At 44.3% G+C, this 12,630-nt stretch overlaps 1 protein-coding gene across 1 annotated transcript in view; it reads left to right on the top strand.

The window, feature by feature from the left end:
* Window positions 1-12,630, top strand: part of LOC112431379 (butyrophilin-like protein 2) — a 38,415-nt gene that overhangs the window by 21,759 nt on the left and 4,026 nt on the right. The gene's annotated exons all lie outside the window — the stretch shown is intronic.

The raw sequence follows: 12,630 nt of genomic DNA, 5'->3' as shown, positions 1-12,630 counted from the left end.
AGTCAGTTCGTTAAATCTTTTGGATTTTCAGACAACAACATTCTTGTAGGTTATTTACCATATTTGATCAGTACCTCTCCAAAGTGGTGAAGAGAGAGTTGAGTGAAGCTCTCAAATTATGAAACAAGTTGTTCCCAGGCTGGAGGAGGTGGCCAGGGTGAGGGTGGTCTGGGCTTCTCTGCTTAGGCTGCTGCCCCCATGACCTCACCCCAAATAAGCTGAAGAAGATGAATGGATGAAAAGATGTGATCATTCTGTATATTTCAGATAAAACAAAGTTAAATGGTAAATATTATTTCATTTCACATTTTCATGTAAGACACGGTATGCCTCAGCTGTTTCAGGTAGATCCAATGATGTGTCTAACTTTCTGATAACTTTCACTTTCCATCCTGATGATGAAGGCTGACAGAGAATGACGTCCCTCTGGAAACAAGTTCAGAGTTTCCTGCAGTGAACATCCTGACTTTCTTTTTTAAAGACACCAAATAGTGATGTTACCTCGAGGCTTTGAACTACACTTTATTTATTGTTGTGAAACTGTGGGCGGAGTTTGCTTCAGTTGAAATCACTGATTATGTTTGAAAAGCTTCAGTGCTTCAGGTGGAGCTTTGAAACGTTGGCGTAAAACTCGATGTATTAAAGGTGACTGAAATATAGTTTATCATTTTGAACCATGTGTGTAGTGATTCAGTTTTTGAGCCAGTGCCTCATTTTGTCACTAATATCAAATAAAGGTTTGACTCTGGACACATCAGCTCTGCAGCTCTGCTGCTGATTGGGCAGATAAACACAACACAGTAGAGTAATGGGACATATTTCAAACTCCAAACAAACATCACAAAAAAATATTTCACTTCATCCGGTCAAAGAAAATGTACACACTGCTGCTGCTGATGTCTGTACAGCTCATGTTGTGCTTTGTTGTCCACTCAGTCCCCCAGGAGGAGGTGGATTCAGGGGAGGAGTTTGTCCAGCTGCCTTTCAAAACCTCTTCAAAAGTTCCCCTACTTGACATAGCAACCATTGAGTGGACAAACACATACAACATGAAGGTCCACGTGTATCACGTGTATGAGAACGGCTCTCACAAACAGCACAAGATTTACAGAGACCGAACGAAGATGAATGAAGACCCGCTGAAAACTGGAGACCTCAGTCTGACCCTGAAATACCCCACAGATGGAGACACGGGTATCTACACCAGTGTCGTCTACGGCAGCGAGAGAAACATCCTGCTGAAGAAAAAGGTGGAGCTGAGAGTCAAAGGTCAGTTCTGTAGACAAAGGTCAGAGTTCAGAAAATGATTAAAAAACGAAAATAAATAAAAACAAAAGTGAGCTGACAGATGCCAGCCAACTAATCAAAACTCAAAAGAAAAGAAACCACAGTGGTTTCTACAAGTCAAACTAGCTAAATAAATGAACACGCTGGTGACCATACACAGAATGCTAATCATGCTAAACATGGTGCAATGTGTTCAGCAACAAAACAAGAGAGAAGCCTTCAAGTGAAAGTGTTGTGTACTATTTTTTTTTTTAAATTGGACAATCTTACGCCTCAACTTACTTTTGGAATTTGCTGGGATCTCATAAGCACAACATGAAAAAACACAGCATCCAAAATGCTAGCTGGTACTGCTTATATCATTCATCATATAAAGCAGGGTGTCATGAACATTATGTGCAGGCTGGAATTGGACCAAAACGCAAACTCACCGAAGGGAAGCTTAAACTCAAAATGCAGCTTTATTTTCTGAACGGAGGAAAATGCGATACAAAACAAAACTAGACTGGGAAATTCTAATGAAACTGACTCGCAAAGAAACACGGAGGGGTACACGGCCATGAGGGAGGACGCGACACGGAAGGAGACGCTGACTAGTGATGCGCGAATCATGAACGAATCGTTCAATACTCGAGAATCACTTTACTGACTCATGAATCGTGATTCACAAGCCCAACTGACTCACTGACTCATCCCTGTTGCTGTTAGCAGCAATGTATCTAGCTTATAATTAAAATTGTGGAGAAAAACACAACATCCAGTATCGTAACAAAAACATTTCTGCTCTGAACTGGAAGAAAAAGCCCTGAGTAGAAGCTCACATCAAGAAAATAGCTCCTCGGTTCACAGTAGCATCGCTCTGCTAACATGCTAAGAGCACATTTGAGCTACTCACCCCCTCCCTCCTGTGCTGAATCATTTTTTTCTTTTTTTTCTCTTTTTTTTCTGTCCCATTTGGCTCTTTTGCCATCAGAATTATTGTCTAAAGGCAAAGAAAGATGCCCAACAGATTTACTTTACCAAATTGACCATCCCAGCCTTGCCGTAATGGTCTATTTGATTCACCTTTTATTGTTTATTTTATTTTCACCTGCTGAATACGGGACAGACTTAACTGGGGGAAAGAAGGGGAGAAAGAAAGAGGGAAAGAGAAACAGCTGAGAAGAGGGACGGGGGAGAAGGGCAAAAAACAAAAACCAACAGAATGAGCAGGAAAAAACAAAATGCATCTATCGATCACCTGGATCACCTGCTGAGAAAGAAAAAAGAAAACAAGCAGAAGAGAACAAGAGTAATAGAATAAACAACATCACAATGATATATGGGAATATGACAGTAAATACTAAATATTAAACATTATTGTGCAGCACATAAGATCAACAGAACACAGTGTGCTTTGAGGTAGGAGCCAAAAAGGGTGTAGTTTGTGGGTGTGATCACCCGTGTGTACACCTGTGAGCATGGACGTGCTTGTTTTTAAAAGGTTCCTTCATGTAATGATCTGCTAGAGGGTGTGGGGGGGCCACAGCCCCGTCCTCCAGGGCATGAAGCAGGTATGGAGGAGATCAAAACTCCAGACATCCAGAGGCCCCCAGAACACAAGAGACCAAGGAAGACCAACAGAGGGGCAGCCGCGCCACTGTCCCAGAAAGAGCTGAGGAGAGTCCCAGATGAGGGCTCACTCAGCAGCCGCGGAGCAGAAGCCAGGGGGAGTTGCAGTGACGCGCCCGTGAGCTCCGCCGGCAGCCAGCCGTGCCTGAGTGACCGAGCCCCAGGCCGAGAGGCCGGGGGCACCCCACCTCCGAAGTGGCCCGAGCGAGCCCCAGGCTCCAGGCCCCGACAAGCGGCCGCCAAGGAGTGAGCCGGTGTGTACCTGGACGCCCACCCCCAGACACAAAGAACCACCAACGCACCGATGTCTGAGGGAGTCCGCCACTGGCAGGGGAAGTGGTGGTGGGTGGAGAAAGGCCTCCAAACCTTGGAGGGCCTGAGATGTCCCCAGAGAGGTGGCGCCTGACACCCAACCTGACATATAGACACAGACATACAGGCACACACAGATACAAACATCCATTCCCACCCTCATGCTCTCATATGCACTTACTCCACACTCAACCAACGTGGAGACAGACATAAAGAGACGTTGTACACACGATCACACTCCCCAAGCGTACAAACCGGGTCTAGGTACCCTTGCCCCTGGAGGGGGAAACTGCACCCAGACCCAGGTGGTGTTACCCTTTTCCCTGCGGTGGGGAGAGGCAGACCGCCCCGACTCCTCAGCAGCAGGGAGGCCCCACCCTCCAGACCGCAGTCGGACGGCCAACTCCTCCTCCTAGCCCCCCCGCTCCAGCAGGCCGCAGAGAACGGGGGTGAGAGAAGACTCCAAACCTCCAAACTAAGTAATTAATTACTTAGTTACTTTTTAAAAACACGATTTACAACCTGAATAGGTGATAAAGCGATTGCTCTTTCAGCCCAATTCTACTTTTTCTGCATAATTCATCATACAAAATGTAATCAAATGGAAAAGTCTCTTTTTAAAACTTGTTTTATTAATCTTCTAACTTCATGCATCAAGCAAAAGTTTAATTGTATGCAACATTCACTGACTGGAATAAATTAGTTTAACATTTAAACTTATTTTCTACACATTCCAGCACATAAAATAAAATTTTTTTTGTGTTTACACTCAGTCTTTCAAATAGATGCAAGTAAAACACAGCAGAAAATAAATAAAGTCAAAGACTAGCGGTCCTGTTGCTCTGGTTTCACCTGTGTGACGGAGCAAAGGTTATTTTATTTCCACAGTGTTTTTAAAGGAGGGAAACCTTCCTCCAAACGGACAGAGCAGTGGAGCTGCCAAGGGAAAGCACATGAATTAAAAGCTGTAAGGCTAACATATAATTTATTATCTTTAAACAGTTATAAATGTAAAATTGAATTGAATTGAATACTTTATTGGCCAAACAGGTTGCCCCGCAGAGGAATAGGACCCCCCCCCCCCCCCCCCGACTTACACACAAAACAAAGACATCACATGGGAATACAGTCGGAGATCGGCAGCGTTACACAGAAAACACTGAAAAATTACACAACAATGGGAAAAGTACAAGAGGAAAAAAAAGAGACCTCTTCTCACGCTGGGCACCTATGGGAGGACAGCATGAGAACAGGAAACAAAAAAACTCCTCTGCACAGAGAGCACATTAATGTCCACATCACAACATTAGAGCACGTGACAAGCCACAGGGGTTGGATAGGGGGGTGGGGGGTAATCCGAAGGAACACAGCAGTCGTCCTGCACAGCGCTACCATTCCAGCGCGGCACGCAGACCCGCCGTCCTCCCCCGCAGGAAACAAGCATCGAAGGCGTTTGGAAAGGGAGGGGGGTGAGTGCGTGCTTATCAGTGTAAGTGTATGTGTGTGCATGTCCAGAGTCCAGCTGAGACAGTGTCCTTCGGCCTATCAGGCTAAGTAAACAGTCTACCAGCCAACCCAGGTGGCCTCGGGACGGGAAGAACAGTCATCACACAGTCGTTATCAGGGAGTTGTTTTGGTCGGCTCCAGCCTGAGCAGCTGGCGCCGTGGTGTCCAAATGTTGAATATTGTTGATTTCTCCTTTATGCGAGCAGCTCCGAATTTAGCACTCTGACGCTGGTCTCTCGATCTCACGTTGGAGCGCTGCGAGCCTCCTCATGATGGTATCAAACTTCTGGTCCGTGGTGTTGTCATTCTTGTGATTCTGAGACCTCACAACTGCAGTGAGCCGTTCTGCGATGTGATCCAACTTTCGCTCAAGGGTGTCATTGTGAGCAGGCCCCTCTCTGATGTATCCCATCATACGCTCAGTGGTGTTAGTTTGAGTCTTCACGGCAGCTGTAAGCGTCTCCAAGGTGTTAACCATGCTGCATTCGTTGTGAGAGGTCGCGCCTCGTCCCATCGCTTCAATTCCAGCGGTCAGCCTTGGGGGGGTTGGAACAGCCGGTTCCGCTCTCTTATTTCTTCGATAAGTCAGGGCCAAGCCAACTCCGATCAGCAAGAACCCTGTTATCATGGTTCCGAATAGGTAGATATCTTCAGCGTCCTCGATCCACCGTCCCGCCAGGCACACGATCCTCTGCCACCCGTCCATCGTGTATCCAGCAGGGAGAGTCCCTCCAGGGCACTTGGGCTCTCCCGAGCCCCGACTTCTCGTTGAGAAAAGGGTGACAATAGCATTCAGAGACCAGTTGATCAAATCCATAATTCTCTTTTAGGTTTTAGAGAACGACGGTGAGAGACTGTTCGAGGGAAAAGTATTAAAACAACCCTGGCCAGGGGACAACACAATAAAAATCAATAAAACACAACATTAAAAGTCCAGTGGCGTCCGCCACGGTATAAAAGTCACTAAGAATTAAAAATCCAGTGAAGCGGTGCAGAAGGGAAACCTGTCAGCGTCCTCGCCTTCCTCTCCGTGTTCTGCGCCACGGTGCGCTAAAGAAAGGGAGGCAGCGGCAGTCACTACTCTTTTAAGGAGCTATAATTCATTAAAGGGGACAAGTCAAAAGACTTACACACAGAGGTCAGTGGGCAGAGCTCTCATCTCTGCCCACCGTTTCTTTGTAACCGCCAATCGGCACCGCCACCTCTAATTTCCCGCAGACGCGTAATCTGGCCTCCTGTTGCTGCAGCAGTCGAACCGCTCGCTCCGCGTCCCTGGTTGCTGGCACTGTATCTTCCTCCCTCCTCAATGCCAAGCTCCACCAGTGTTATGTGTCACTGAGCACTCTCTGTAAATTACCACTCCCTCCTTTCCTCTCAGGTGTGTCCAATTAGTAAAACGGGAAAAGGGCGGAGTCTCTCCAGAACAGATTGACGGTATAACCAAAACATGCAATATAAAAAATAAATAAGCACACTTCACATTAAAACACAGCAAAGCAAAACAACATCCGTCCTTCCCTGGATGACACCTGTAAAGCAGGAGTGGGGTAGGTGGAGGTTTGCCCTGGTTTAGGGTTGTTTTTTTTTCGCTGTAAAAAGAAGTTTTCCTCCCGCGCACGACAGACGCTAATGTTTTTGTCACTTTTTATGGAATCAAACTCAAAGTAAGGTCAGTACTTCCACGCTTTAAACGCTGCACGCTCATACTCTCTCCCACAATCGATATGTGATCCATTGTTGATCTGCACACAGCTGTTGTCACGAACGTCGCACTCGCTTACGTCACTGTCATGAGACATTCTCGCAAAAATATCACGGTTTTAGTAACGCAGTAACACAGCGTTGCTACGGGAAAGTAACAGTAGTCTAATTACTGCTTTTGCAATAGTAATCCCTTACTTTACTCGTTACTTGAAAAAAGTAATCAGATTACAAGTTACAAGTAACGCGTTACTGCCCATCTCTGGTCTCCACAAGCTTAAAGAGCTGCTTTCATTTGCTAGATCTCTGTCCTGTTTCCTCCTGTTCTGATCTGCTTCTGTCCTTCAGCCTTATCTGCTGCTTCTGTCTATAAAGGTAATGTTGTTTGTTGTCCTCTCAGACTGTCTGGTGGAGGTGAAGGAGGGGGCGGAGTCTGTCGAGCTGCCCTTCAAAACCACAGGAAACCTGCCTGAAGATGCCACAGTAGAGTGGGAATACTGTGAACCTGAATACAGAATGCTCCATGTGTATGAGAAAAGATCTGACCAGCCTGGCAAACAGGATGAGGTTTACAGAGGCCGAACGTCAATGAATGAAGACCCTCTAAAAACTGGAGACCTCAGTCTGACACTGAAAGACCCCACAGAGAGAGACAGTGGGAGATACAGATGTGAAGTCAAGTCTGGCTGTAAACTTCTCAGAAGGAAAATGCTGTTTCTAAAAGGTTAGTGTGTGTGTGTGTGTGTGTGTGTGTGTGTGTGTGTGTGTGTGTGTGTGTGTGTGTGTGTGTGTGTGCGTGTGTGTGTGTGTGTGCGTGTGTGCGTGTGTGTGTGTGTGTGTGTGCGTGTGTGTGTGTGTGTGTGCGTGTGTGTGTGTGTGTCTCTGACTGTGTTGTGTCTCCTCTGCAGGGAGAGTTCAGGTCCAGGATCAAACAGGGGACATCAGGAACAAAAGCAGCTCCATTGATCTGACTCCTCTGATGGCTGATCAATCAGTTTGATCTGTGCGTTTGGTTAAGTTATAGTGGAGAGTGTTGATCAATCATCATCTGGATGATGAAGAAGAGTATCAAGTTTACAGCTGATCTGCATGCTGGAAGTATTTGGAAGAAAAACCTGGCTGACTGTTTATCAATTTAAAAAAATAGATTTATTTCACTGTTTCATTGATTATTTATTGGTTTATTATAATAATAATTATATATATATATATATATATATATATATACATATATATATACTAGGGGTGCAACGATACACAAAATTCACGGTTCGGTTCGATACTTTGGTGTCACGGTTCGATATTTTTTCGATACAAAAAAAATGTTCATGCCTTTTTAATTTGTCATTTATTAAAATTATAAATATATATTTTAACTCAAAAGTACAGTTTTTAAATTTAACCCTAACCCTTGTGCGCGTTTTTTATTTTGACAGCGAATGCGCACCTGCGGACCACTTATGTGCAGCCCTGGTTATTTAGCTCATCATATTGCAGCCACAGAAATTCTTTTGTCCATGAAACCATTAAGCTGCACTTTCTTTTTGCCTTATAGTCTGATTTGTCATAACTTCTCCGTTTTGTGGTAAGCTTTTCTTTGGCTGTCACTTCTTCACCCTGACCTGTCTTATTTGGCTCAGCAGAACTAAAATATACATCCTGCTGCTTTTACACACTCACTCACATAAGCTCAACGATTCTCTGCGCGATCAACCTCTCACATGTTTAAGCTTGCTGCGGGAGATTTCACTTGTCATGTTTGCATAGTAAGCTAACGATTAATAAGACGATGTCAGAGGAATTGGTGCACAAATTATCATCACTCACAGATCAGTGCTGTCGCTCTCTATACACAGTTCGCACGATTGCAAAGTGAAAGCAAAAAAACAAGCGCAAATTCAAACGCGACTTCAATATGTCACATATTGACAGTGGCTCACCGATGCCAATGACATAATTACCCAGCTACATTTCTGAAAGAATGCAAAAGCATTGACATATATTTTTCCTTCCTACGATAGCCAGACGGGCAGGGAAGAGATAGATTTTGGTAGCCCGACTGAAAAAATCGCTAGCTCCAGGACGTCAGGCTAGCGATATTGCGAGCCCTGTATCTGATTGAGGAATCACTCATCTTTGGAAAAGAGAGTTTATTACAGAGAAATGTCTCTTTCCAAAATAAAAGCTATACTATCCGCTTCTTCCGGGCTATATTCTCAGCAGCATAAGGAGAATCATGTGCTAACAGCTGTCTAAATGACTCGGCTAAAGTTAGTAGCATGCTTGTTGTTTTTGTCTTTGCACTAGGACGATGTCGGCGTAAATGTGCAGTCATATTCGTTGTGTTCCCACTAGTGCTTTCAGGTTAATCTCGTTGAAATGACCTTAACGCCACAACACGGCAAATCTCCGTTAACGAGCTACCGCCGATTGCTCCGTGCATGGGGCTAGACGGCCAACACGTTAACGAGCTAACTGCGCTAACACACTAGTTCCCACCCATGTAATTGAGCATTGCATGGCACATCCAACATACTGTTTTACTTTAGTCCATGACTCGCTTACCTTCAGGGTCATACGTCACATGAAAACCAAAATAATTCCAAACGCCAGATCTGAATGAGGGTGGGGGAGGTGCCCTGCGCACTTCCTTCTGACAATGCTGTCTGTGTTGAGCGCTCAGTGGATCTGCGCTCGACAGTGCAGCCTAGGCGGAGTAGTCGAACGCAGATTCACTGAGCGCTCAACACAGACAGCATCGTCAGAAGGAAAGTTGATAAAATAAATTACATTTTTTTTTAAAATTACAAATGTTGTATTGTTCGATACATATGCTTACCAAACCGAAAGCACTGTATCAAACGGTTCAATATCGATACGAATATTGTTGCACCCCTAATATATATATATATATATATATATATCGTCTCTTGCCCACCGATGCCTTCTTGTTCCAGTAGCCCACTTTTTGTCAGGGTGCCCTGGTTCCTCAACACCTGACGCGGACCTTGTTGATCCGGGCGACGTCCGAGCCGGCATGCCTTCATATTTATCTGTCTCGCTCATGTCTGCAGTAGGCTTGCTTAGCATAGGGGGTCTAGCCTTAGGACCCTTACTGGATACAGACGCCCCAGGCAGGAATCGAATTTGCGAACCTCTGTTCCAAAGGCGTGTAGTCTAACCACTACGCTATCCAGCTGCAGTGAGATCATTAACAACACTGGCTACGGATACCGACTACGGAACGGAGCAGTTGTCAGCCACCTCCTGTACATGGATGACATCAAGCTGTATGCCAAGAGTGAACGAGACATCGATTCACTGATCCACACTACCAGGCTATACAGCAATGACATTGGAATGTCGTTCGGACTGGAGAAGTGTAGTCGGATGGTAACAAAGAGAGGGAAGGTAGTCAGAACTGAGGGGATTGAACTACCAGAAGGCAACATTGCAGACATAGAGGACAGTTACAAGTACCTGGGGATCCCGCAGGCGAATGGGAACCATGAAGAGGCCGCTAGAAAAGCTGCAACCACCAAGTACCTGCAGAGGGTCAGGCAAGTCCTGAGGAGTCAGCTGAATGGTAAGAACAAGATCCGGGCCATCAACACGTACGCCCTGCCCGTGATCAGGTACCCAGCTGGGGTAATAGGCTGGCCAAAGGAGGAGATAGAAGCCACTGACATAAAGACAAGAAAGCTCCTTACCATGCATGGAGGGTTTCACCCCAAGTCCAGCACCCTGAGGCTGTACGCTAAGCGGAAGGAAGGGGGCCGGGGACTGGTGAGTGTCAGCACCACAGTCCAGGATGAGACAACGAACATCCAAGAATACATTGATGGCCCCAACTGACCGAGTGCTCAGTGAATACCTCAGGCAGCAGAAACCCAAGAAAGAGGAGGGAGACGAGGAACCATCATGGAAGGACAGGCCCCTGCACGGTATGTACCACCGGCAGATAGAGGAGGTGGCTGATATCCAGAAATCCTACCAGTGGCTGGACAAAGATGGACTGAAAGACAGCACAGAGGCACTAATCATGGCAGCACAAGAACAAGCTCTGAGAATTCCCAAGCTAGGCGAGTGGCTCCAGCAGATCCCGGGAACAACATCGGAGATCTCTGTCCAGAAGAGCGCAGTCCTGGGAACAGCTAAGATACTGCGCAGGACCCTCAAGCCCCCAGGCCTCTGGTAGAGGACCCGAGCTTGAAGGATAAACCGCCCGCAGGGGCGTGCTGGGTGTTTATATATATATATATATATATATATATATATATATATATAGTGATTACACAACAACTTTACATTTTCAGAGGTCTTTATTTTTCATCACACAGAAAACTGTCCCACTGGTATTTCTCCAAAAATAGTCTAGTCTAATATTATGTTTACATTAACTAGATAATTATTTAATGTTGTACATATTTTTTTTAATTTAGGTATTTTTGGTATACAATATAACTGGAGAAAACTTTTTGGGAACTTTTGGGGCGTAAAAATAAATATAGGGAATGAATTCACTGCACAGGCATATTACATATATCCTAACCTATTAGGCCTTTCTGTAATATGCCTGGCAGTATCCAGCCTTCCTCCTTTCTGTCTGTCAGTCAGGAGGAGGAAGAGGATGATGATGATGATGATGATGATGACGAAGAGCTACTTGAATTCCCCCTTTGATTCGTGACCTCAGTTTACTTTTAAATACAGGCCTCATCTAACAAACTCCTAATCACATAAATACAGTTTACATAATGTCTCCAATCTCAAAGTAAACCCATTATAGACCACGTCTTACTTTACAGTTAACACTCTGTTTTCTATTATTTATTACATCTAAAAATGTTCTAGTCCTGTTCAGCTGTAGACGTCAGCACAGGTAAACTGTAACTCAGAATGATTTTTATCAAAAAAATGTTTAAAGGAAGGATTTTTGATTGGATGAACAGGATAACTGGTGGAAAAAGAAGAAAGGGGTGGGATTAAATTAGCTCAATTATTTATTAGGATTAGGATATTAGATTTAAATTTTTCTGTTATTATTATTAATATTATTCTATTATTATTCTGTTCTCCTTATGCTGCTTTGGTTTATGTGTGTGTGTTTTTTAGTTGTTATTATTTTAACATGTTCAAAATAAAAGCACACAAACAAACATTAGCAAGCTAGAAGTTTTAGGATATGTTTGATTACTAATATGTTTCTGGGTTTGTTTGAGTCTAAGAACAAAGGCTTCTCCTAAACCTGCACACCTTTGAGCTGACTCATCTCTCTGCTGTGTAAAGAATAAACATGTCTTTGTGTACTGTATGACATCCACATATGAAACACTCGTCCATATTCTGATCCTCAGAAACATTTAGCCTTCATAAACCCACAGCTGATGTGAGACGTGGCTGCAGCAAAGGAAGATGACTGATTCTGAACTATCTCCAAGTTTAAGAACAAATGTGCTGATAACAAGTGCTGTAAATGTTTTGGTTACGATGGTTTTAGTGTAAATGATCACAGAGACGGCCTCCATTTATAAAATCAATAAATCAGTCTGGACTCTGTCTCTTGTTTTGCTTTTAGACAAGCTTCAGTAAATTTAACAGAAAATAGATTAATTCTGCAATCCTTCAGTTAGTGAGAGAGCCGGTGTTAGTGAGATTTCTTGCTAGCTACAGACACATTACATCAGCGTGTCCTCAGGCTTGTTTTCTTTGTGAGTATGATTTAGCTTTCGAAGAGGTCAAACAACAGTACAGACATCATGGCAGCAGCCTGCAAGCATTTAACTGAGATGGACTGTAACCCTGGTACACTTACAGATGAGCTCTGTGCTATAGTCACAACTAGTGTTCTGAGTTTGCTGTGTAATAAAATATCACCTGCTGACTGATTACAAGGAGATAAAATATCAACATATGGAGCGTTTCCTTCACAAGGATCAGCTAGATTATTACACACAGAGGCCTCTGAGGGTCCCTCGTCTTTTTTCTTGGATCCTCCCTGTCTTACCCACACAGGCCACTTGAGGCACCATATCACAGCCCAGGATACATCACACACATGCGTCCTTACGCTTAGTTAACAACAATAAAAGGGCCTGTGTTTCAAACTGAGACAGAAAAGGAGAAGAAGTTTGAAGATGGGAAGCAAGAACAGGAACTGAGTGAAGATGTAAGTTCATAGAGCCTTATTGAATTTTTTACTTTGATCATTTT

Source organism: Maylandia zebra, unplaced genomic scaffold, assembly GCF_041146795.1.
Source record: "Maylandia zebra isolate NMK-2024a unplaced genomic scaffold, Mzebra_GT3a scaffold01, whole genome shotgun sequence".
In the NCBI taxonomy this organism is placed as follows: Eukaryota; Metazoa; Chordata; class Actinopteri; order Cichliformes; family Cichlidae; genus Maylandia; species Maylandia zebra.
The sequence above is the reverse complement of the archived record's forward strand: the minus strand, read 5'-3'. Positions and strand labels throughout refer to the sequence as shown.